The 10022-nt window shown below is 38.6% G+C and overlaps 1 pseudogene; it reads left to right on the forward strand.

Annotated features, from left to right (window-relative positions):
- The first annotated feature begins 484 nt into the window (after window positions 1-484).
- Window positions 485-8395, forward strand: LOC143601087 (protection of telomeres protein 1b-like; annotated as a pseudogene).
- Window positions 8396-10022: the final 1627 nt, after the last annotated feature.

A 10022-nucleotide genomic window follows, 5' to 3' on the forward strand; every position in this document is an offset into this window, starting at 1 on the left:
TAAACATATATTTATACTCACCCAAACTAAGTGAACAAGAAAACGATTAAAACTCTAGTCACTCCTTAAACTCTAAAACTGTTAAAATTATTCATGGTAAAAATGAGGCCAAAGTACAAAACTGAAATCTAATGTATGAAACAAGTGCTCCTAGTACCACGATAGGCTGATACACTAGTTTGAATCGATATAGAAATGAGCATTTCAGTGCTGCTATCAAGTTTTTAAAAATTTCAGGATCGGTTCTGATACTGGTATTTACCAAATTTTTGTCCACAATGCCGGCATCGAACATAACATTTTCAATACCAGTATTAAGTTTTAAAAAAATTTAGGTATTAAGTTTTAAAAAAATTTAGGATCGGTACCAAACACGTCTCCGCAACTACGTAAAGTATTCGTGTTAAAAAAAAATCAAGTAGCCGTTCGTGAAGTCTTTGTATACACGCTTGGCGTTCAACTGAGAGCCACAGTAGACAGTGCAATGCCGAATCTAAAGCGTGACGATGATGACGATTACAAGTTCCTTCGTATCGTAGACGCCATGGCTTCAATCAATCAAAAGGTTAACCTCATCGCTGTCATCACTGAGATCGGTATACCCAAGCAGAGCAGAGGCACCGGTTCGTATACCCATTATTTAAATTATTATTATTATTATTATTATTATTATTATTATTATTATTATTATTTGCATCTTTTCAGCATGTATTCTGTTGATGATAAGTTCTATAAGGTTATTTCTGAGCTACTGGTAGACTTGTAAAAGATCGAAAGAACCATCTGGCGGCAAGTTTGATTATCTTCCTTCGTTCATTTAATAAACAAATGAATGCCAACAAAAAGTTTGTGTTCATAACGAACGAACATGAACACATGTGTAGTGCCTTCATTTATGTTCATGAAAGTTCGTTTATTTATGGTTGTTTATGTTCATTTTTGGATGAATCATCTGCTTAATGTTTTATATATGTTCGTTTGTATTCATTTAAATGTGTTCGTTTATCTTTATTCAGTTATGCCATTTATGTTTGTTTATGTTTGTGAATTATTCGTTTAGATTTTAAATGAACGAACATAAACGAACACGAACATGCTCATTTTTTAAACGAACGAGCACGAACACAATATTTGTCCGTTTAAGTGTCCGTGTCTGTGTTTGTGTTCGTTTAAAGCTAAATGAATGGACATGAGCATGCCCTTGTTCGTGTTCGTTTACAAGCCTAGCTACTGGTTATAATTTAAATTTCTCATAGTGAGGGTTAAAATTTTACCATTTTGTGGATTGGTGTTGTATATACCTTTTTAATTTCTTATAATGTGAACCTTTCAAAATTCAGCTAACAGGTTTTTTGTTTTTTTGTTATTGGTTCGCTGTAGATTGTTGTTGTACAATAAAGATTGTTGATGAATCAAATGCAAGCTCTGGGATATCCGTTAACTTTTTTGCTGCAAGCTTTGAAAAGCTTCCTCATGTTGAGTCGGCTGGGGACATTATTCAGCTTGTGCGGGTTGTGGTATATAATATTCATCTGTTGCCTTATCCTCCAAGTTAATTTTGTTTTTGTATAAATCTGGTGATTTTATCTGTTGTTATTGCAGATGAAATGTCACGGGTCAGGGGTTAATGCTGTTTTTGATAAAAAGTTTTCGTCATTTGCGATATATGAAGGAAGAGAAGGTTCTAAATTTGTACCTTATCAAGTTTCAGCTAAGTTTCATGCTAGTGATCGAGACAACAAGTTCATAGCAGGCTTGAGAATGTGGACACTTAGTAATCGACCTGAGACAGGTACAGGGTTATAATGTAATTTTAGGAATTTAGAAGATATACTCACATTTGACGTTTCTGAGTAGAATAATTTCAATATATAAAGCAACTGTCTCTAAAATTATCTGTAAAGTGAGGAATTGGTGGTGTAGGTGGCATTTAGATTCTCACTAATAAAAAACTTTGCTGGATTGATGACTGCATTTTTTATTTTCCTGTTTTGTTTTTGGAAAATGAAAGTAATTTTTGAATATGTTTTGATTTCATTGTGAATATAAAATCACAAAAAGTTGTACATATTAGCAAACACGCGTTAAATCAACAAAAGAAAAAGAACCTTACGATTCTTGGTGGCTACTTTTTTGCTTCTCAACACATGTCATATGTAAAGAAGATGGTTGTAGTGAAAGTAATGTTTATTACTTGAAGGTGTGTCTAATACATAAGCCATTACACCTATATATACACAACTAAACCCTAGCTAACAGCCCATAAAAGGCCCATGGGCTCTATCTAACCAAATGGGCTAAAACCCTAACTAAATACAATTAACACTCCTCCTCAAGTTGGAGCATAGATGTTAATCATGCCCAACTTGTTACAAATAAAATCTATCTGAGCTTTCCGGAGCGGTTTAGTTAGAATGTCTGCTAGCTGAAAATTTGTCTTCACATGAACTGGTTGAATGGAAGGAGGATCAATTTGTGTGCCTACTACCCGATCTCTGATAAGGTGGCAGTCGACCTCAATATGTTTTGTCCTCTCATGAAATGCTTGATTCTTGGCTATGTGAATAGCTGACTGATTATCACAGTATAGCCTCATCAAGTCATTAGAAACAACCCCGAGCTCTCTGAGAAGACGACGAACCCATGTCATCTCTGATGTTACATCTGCCATGGCTCTATATTCTGATTCGGCACTCGACCGGGAGACCGTGTGTTGCTTCTTACTCTTCCATGATACAAGGTTTCCCCCAACAAACACACAATATCCGGTGGTAGATCGTCGAGAAATTGGACAACCTGCCCAATCTGCATCTGAGAACCCTGATATTCGACCATCTCCTTCTTCCGTGAAGGCACCTACACGACAATGACCCTGATCAGAGTATAATATGCCCAAGCCAGGTGAGGTCTTAAGATATCTTAAGACACGAAGGGCAGCATCCCAGTGACCGGTGTATGGTGTAGCCATAAATTGGCTCAGAACACTGACAGTAAAGGAGATATCCGGTCGTGTGACGGTTAAATAATTAAGTTTACCAACCAGCCGTCTGTATCGCTCAGGATCTTTCATTGGATCTCCTTCCTTTGGGAGGAGTTTCTTTGTAGGAAGCATTGGTGTATCAACAGGTTTACAACCCAGTAAGCCACATTCAGTTAACATATCAAGAACATACTTTCGTTGGGAGAGAAGTATTCCTTGTGGAGAGCGGGATACTTCTATGCCAAGGAAATACCTCAGTCGACCTAAGTCGCTTACCTGAAACTGAGACTGAAGAAACTGCTTGAGTTCGGAAATCCCGACCTCGTCATCACCTGTGATTATAATGTCATCCACATAAACAACTACGATAATCCTCTTCCCTTTCTGGTGTCTAAAGAAGACAGAGTGATCGTAGGCACTCCGCGTCATCCCAAACTGTCCCATAACACTAGAGAATCGACCAAACCATGCTCTGGGAGACTGTTTAAGACCATATAGAGAACGACGTAGTCTACAAACTTTCGAGGCCTCCTCCTCAACGACGAACCCTGGGGGCTGCTCCATATATACCTCCTCCTCAAGAACACCATTAAGAAAGGCGTTCTTGACATCAAGCTGGTGGAGCGGCCAATGATTAATGGCAGCAAGAGCGATGCAAATACGGACAGATGGCATTTTAGCAACCGGAGAGAAAGTTTCATCGTAATCAATGCCATATGCCTGAGAATACCCTTTTGCAACCAACCGAGCCTTTAAGCGGTGTAGGGAGCCATCCGGGTGTAGTTTAACCGTAAACACCCAACGACAACCAACAATACGCTTCCCTTTAGGAAGTGTTTCAAGATCCCATGTATGATTGGACTTTAGAGCCCCGATTTCATCTTCCATAGCCTGTCTCCATCCTGGGTGAGCGAGAGCGCTCGTCACATTTTTGGGAATCGGGTAGGAATCAAGGGTAGTGGTGTACGCATGAGATTCAGGAGATAGGTGGGTGTAGGCAACATAGTCCTGAATTGGGTAACGAGTACATGCCCGGGGTTCCTTGCGAAAGGAAATAGGTATATCGGGAAGTGGGGCACCAGGAGGATCATAAACAGGTGTGTCAGAGGTTGGTGGATCGGGTAACGATGTAGTAGTGAGAGGTGTGGATTGCTCAGATGTAGGCGGAGTATCGGAGGGTATTTCGGGGTCGTGGCCAGGTTGTGAATCAAGAGTCGCTGATGTTTGACCCCTACCCCGCCTAGCATATGTGAAAAGCAGTGGCGGAGATTCTATCGGTGGGTCAGAATCAGTAGAGATTGGATCGGTAAAAGGAATTGACACAGGAATGGTGGGGATGAAGGGAGATGTGGGTATATCGAGGTCGGGAAACGGGTCAGAAACTGGAGTGGAACACTCGGGAAAGTAAGGAGACTCGTGAAAAGTGACATCGGCACTGGTAAAGTATTGGTGAAGTGATGGGCTATAGCATCGATACCCTTTTTGAACCCGTGAGTAACCAAGAAAGACACAACGAATGGCTCGAGGATCAAGTTTGATGGTTTTTGGACTATGGTCATGAACATAGGCGGCGCAACCAAATACTTTAGGTGCGAGAGGAAATGGATCATCGTTGGGAAATAGTATAGAAAACGGTGTTTTACCATGAAGAACGGTTGAGGGCATGCGGTTAATCAGATATGTGGCAGTGAGAACGGCATCTCCCCAAAAACGATGAGGAACACGTGATTGGATCATGATTGTGCGAGCAACATCTAATATGTGACGATTTTTGCGTTCGGACACACCATTTTGTTGAGATGTATAAGCACACGATGATTCATGAATAATGCCGTTAGTTTTTAAGTATGAAGAAAAGTCGGTGGAAAAATATTCTTTAGCATTATCAGATCGTAAAGTTTTAATGGTGGTGTTTAAATTGGTTTTGAACATAAGCATTAAATTCTCGAAATATGGAAAATACCTCACTACGAGATTTCAATAAATAAACCCAAGTAGTGCGAGAATAGTCATCAATAAAGGTAATAAAATATTCAAAACCCAACGTAGATTTGATAGGGCAAGGACCCCATACATCAGAATGCAACAGTTCAAAACAAGAACTGACTCGATTGGGCACCCTAGGGGGATAGGGGACGCCTGGTATGTTTACCAAGTTGACACGACTCACAATGAAAATTAGAAGACGAAAGTGGTAAATCTGGTCGCATTTGCCTCAGAACTGCTGTAGAGGGATGACCTAACCGACAGTGAGCCTCCTGACAGCGGAATCACATAAGTTTGCTACAGGATGCGAAAACGGGGATATACGATAGAGACCTCCTGATTCAAAACCAGTACCAATTACCCGATTTGTTCCTAGTTCATGAAAAACGCAGTGAGTTGGGTAAAAGGTCACAGAACAGTTGTTTTGTTTGGTAATCTGACTCACTGAACAAAGACTGGTAGGAAATTTAGAACAAATAGGATAGAAGACAGTTTTAGGTTTTCCGAGTTACTGATGGATCCTATGCCGAGAACGGGACATGAAGATCCATCGGCAAGACGTACTGGTGCATGGGAAACATTTTGAAGACTAGAAAAAATACCCCGATTCCCAGTCATGTGATGTGTGGCTCCAGAATCAATCACCCATGATAAGTCAAGGCTAGAAGGTTTACCTGAATGTGCCGAGCTGGTTTGAGGATGAGGCAACTGAGAGGTAAGAAACCGTTGAATAAGATCATGCTCCTCTTTAGTAAATGTATACATGTATGTATTTTCGCCCATAGTGATACACGAAACTGAAAATTGACTGTGAACAGTAACAAGTGCGGGTGGAGGGCAGGAACAGATTCCGGCGTAAACAGTTACTCGTCGTGAACAGTTAATCCCGGCAGCGAACAGTAATTCCGGCAGCGAACAGTAACTTTCCGGCAGTGAACAGTAATTCCGGCAGCGAACAGTAACTTTTCCGGCAGTGAACAGAAATCCCGGCAGTGAACAGTGTGTTTTCCGGCTGTGAACAGTTTTTTCCGGCGGTGAACAGTGTTTCCGGCGGTGAACAGTGCCGGTGAACACTGCTCGCGTGAACAGTGCTCGGACAGAACAACAAGGCAGGAGCTTGTTTCAGATCTGAAGGCTGCTGGTGACGGCTGGTCAGACTCAGGTTCGGGTCAGATCGCGGCTAGGGTTTGGATCGAGAGCCGTAGCTCTGATACCATGTAAAGAAGATGGTTGTAGTGAAAGTAATGTTTATTACTTGAAGGTGTGTCTAATACATAAGCCACTACACCTATATATACACAACTAAACCCTAGCTAACAGCCCATAAAAGGCCCATGGGCTCTATCTAACCAAATGGGCTAAAACCCTAACTAAATACAATTAACATCATATAAAACTACAATTTAACGGTTTACTTTAGATTGGAAGATTTTCATTAGAATCTCATCGTGTTCGATTTTGGTCTGAATTAAGTATCAACCTTTGACATTTACCAAGGAAAATTTAAGATTAAGGCCCTCTCACGTATTTACTCTTGTTGATGTACGTGTGCTTTTATATTACTTACTAAATAACCCATCTCTCACGTATTTAGTCTTGTTGATGTACGCATGCTTTTATATTACTTACTAATAACCTATGGTAATGCATGATTTAGTACCACTGTCACTGTGATGGTGTAATGTACTTTAATGTGCATCATCTTTTGTTAAGTATTTAATAGTTGGCTTCTTATTTTATTATGAGCATTCCAATTGTAACTTACGTTAAGTCATGTGATCAACAGCATCAAGTGATTCCCTGTCACTGAAAGAAATCAAGCAAGGACAGCAATCCAACTTGATTTGTAAGGTAATTCAAGACAATATTATTTTGTCTTCTGCACTACTTTAATTGAATATCTGTATTTGAGAATCCTTGTTATCTGTAGGTTCTTCATGTATGTGAAGTCAAAGATGGTGTGTTGATGCTTTTTGTGTGGGATGGAACAGATGTTCCGCCAGTGAATATTCACACAAAGTAAGTGTTATACATATCTTTGGAGTCTCTGTAGTTCTTTGTTGATTTTAAGACCAAAATCTTGTTATTTACATCTGCAGGCTGATGATGAATTTGAAAACCCTCTTCCTCTGCAAATAGAAGCAACACCATTATCAAGAAACATTTTGTGTAAATTCCCTACTGTTGGAACTATTTTAAGGATGACAAATGACAAATGCAATGAGAAACTGGGTCTTCACTTACTCAAGGCTGGTAAATGGGTTCACTTTAGGAATATTACTTTTGAAGTTCGTTCTGGTTTATGGTTGTGGCATTTTGCTCCCAAAATCCAAATTCAGTTTGTTGCCCGATGATGATGATTACGCGCTAGAACGTTAAGGTTCAGTTAAAACACCATAGAATATATATCGTGTAAACAATTTGGACGGCTAAAATTGTGGAAAAATTATCAGACATTCATTATTATGTGATTCAGGATAAATAAGGAACGGGTGAAATGCAAATGGGATCGAAAACCATATACGTGTTTCCCTTGGCCTTCTAAAATAACAGGTTTAGCTTATTTCATATATGTTTCATGTATATGCATACACTTTGCTCCATTGTTCTTAATAAGCTTCATTTATTTACAGATACGGACCGCCAAGACGTGCCATTTGTTACGTTAATGGACATAATCACCCATTCAGAGGTAAACGTTCTTTGGTCACTGGCAAATCCTTGTTACATTTTGTCCAATGCATATTTATATGAATGAAGCTTGAAAACATTTGCATAAAGCTAATTAGTTACCATAACTGTTATTTCACATCGTTGTTGATTGAATATAACATTTTGCTATCTGGCTAGTGAGAGTTGGGAGGTATTGATGGGGGCCATAAATTTTCTCTCAACTGTGAATATATAAGAATTTAATGTTCTGATGAGATTCGGTAACGCACGGTTCAGGTAATAGCCAAATTTAGATGCGTGGTTCGGGTTGAGTGGCAATAGTGCCAGGTCATCCTAGAGACTTCAAAGCTCCTTGTGGTACTTACAGGCTTAGACTCACCCTTGAAGATCCTACTGCAGAATTCATGCATATTTATATGCAGAAGACGGGGTATGCATTTTGTCTTCTATTAAAATAGTACATTTTTTACAATTTATAGTGTGACAGAACCAACTCTATTTTGTTTCTGATCTTTATTAGGTGAAGTTTTTTGGTTGGCAATCCCTCCATTGATACGATGGTTAAAATGTATAACGCGTTGCTTGGAGTTGATGAAACAGATAAAAAGCCAAGAAATCCCCCATGGGTGGAATGCTGCTTAAACTCTTATAACATTGATGAGAGCGACGTGTGGGGCAGCATAAGATACAGGATCTTTGATACCACACTCCTCGGTTGAGTGCTTAAGTTATGGCCTACATATGTTCTGTAACTTGTACATACACATCTAACGGTAACCATCATTTTTGACCCCTCCCCCTTCCCCCATAATTGGTTGTATGTTTTGCACCTAGTTTTGCTCTCAATCAGCATATTGGGGGATGTGGCAAAACGTAAAAGCTATGGATATTTCATATTTGGGCTTTTGGCTAATGTGTCTGGAATTAGGATCAGGTTAATAGTTAGTTTTACTTGTTGGGACTGCAAAAACGTAGGGGGCGGTTGGTTCGCGTCAGCGGAGGTAACGGGTTTTATTAAAGCTCCTGATTTCGTAGAAGGTTTATAAGACCACTCTCATTGGCAAACCCAACATAGGTTTGCCCAACTATTTGAATTAAAAAAAAATAAAAAAGCAAGAATATATGGCAAACCAGTTTGGTAGTTTGCAATGTTGGGTTTGCCACATGTCACCGTCTTAATAGACATGTTTTTAATTTCTTTTTTTTTTTCTTTTCACACTAATTAGTTTTAGCTCTATTGATTTTTTCTAACAACTCTTTATGATTAAGTTTTTTAACAAATTAAAAAACATAGTCTTGTGTTCAACTTTTTTTTGTGACCATACCAGTATAAATTTTATAAAAAACAGAGTTTGTATAAAAAATATACCTTTTAATATAAAATGAATATTAATCATTACCGAACTTTTTTATTTTTTTAAAATAATTTCATATTAAATATATATTGTGTATTTTACATAAACAAATTATTTTTTATATTTCTAGTCACTTTTAATAAAAAAACAATTATAAATTTTATTTATTTAATAAAAAATAGTGATGGTTGGGTTGCTAATAAATGTGAAAAGTTTGGTTTGGTTGGGCTGGGTAGGTGAAAGTAGAGGTGCACAAATCGGGTTTAAATGGAAAACCCGAACCGGTTCGAAACCGGTTTTTTCACACCGGGTTGTAAAATGGCACCGGTTCCAATCAAGAATCGGTTCGGTTCCCGACCCAAACCGATGCCCAGATATGCTAACTTTTAAGAACCGATTAGGGTATGAACCGGAACCGGTTTTTACGTAAAAAACCGGTTCCACCGGTTTTTTTTTTGAAATTTAAATATTATAGCCGTTAGGAACCGGTTCCAACGGCTATATAGCCGTTTTTGACCGTTGGAACCGGTTTTTTTAACTATAAATAGGTTATTTTCTTACTATAAATAGCAAGGTTTGTTTGTTTACTTGTTAAACCACTTCCAAAACTATAAAACACACTCCAAACCACAATTAACCTTAAACCGACAACAAATGGCAACTAATGATGACGTTGTTATGGTGATCGAAACAACAAGATGCCCCGATGTTTGGGTTCATTACGATTTGTGTCTCATGACCGACTCACATGAGTTGGCACGTTGCAAATATTGCTCGAAGTTTCGTAAAGCAGGGTCCAACTCGACATTACGAAAACATACGAATAAGTATTGTCGAGAGAAAAGAAGATTGGAAGCTAAAAAACGAAAGTGGGAGAGTCGTCCGGCTCTACAACCCAAAAATAAGTATTCCCGGATTAAACGATGGACTTTGTTTTTTATGTTTTAGTTGTTATGTTTAGTATCGTTTATGTTTTAATAATGTTTGTAATAGTTATTTTTTAAATAAATAAAATGTTCGTCGTTATT

Source organism: Bidens hawaiensis, unplaced genomic scaffold, assembly GCF_021521415.1.
Source record: "Bidens hawaiensis isolate Kalapana, Puna unplaced genomic scaffold, B.hawaiensis_p1.1 tig00055408_1, whole genome shotgun sequence".
Taxonomy (NCBI): domain Eukaryota; kingdom Viridiplantae; phylum Streptophyta; class Magnoliopsida; order Asterales; family Asteraceae; genus Bidens; species Bidens hawaiensis.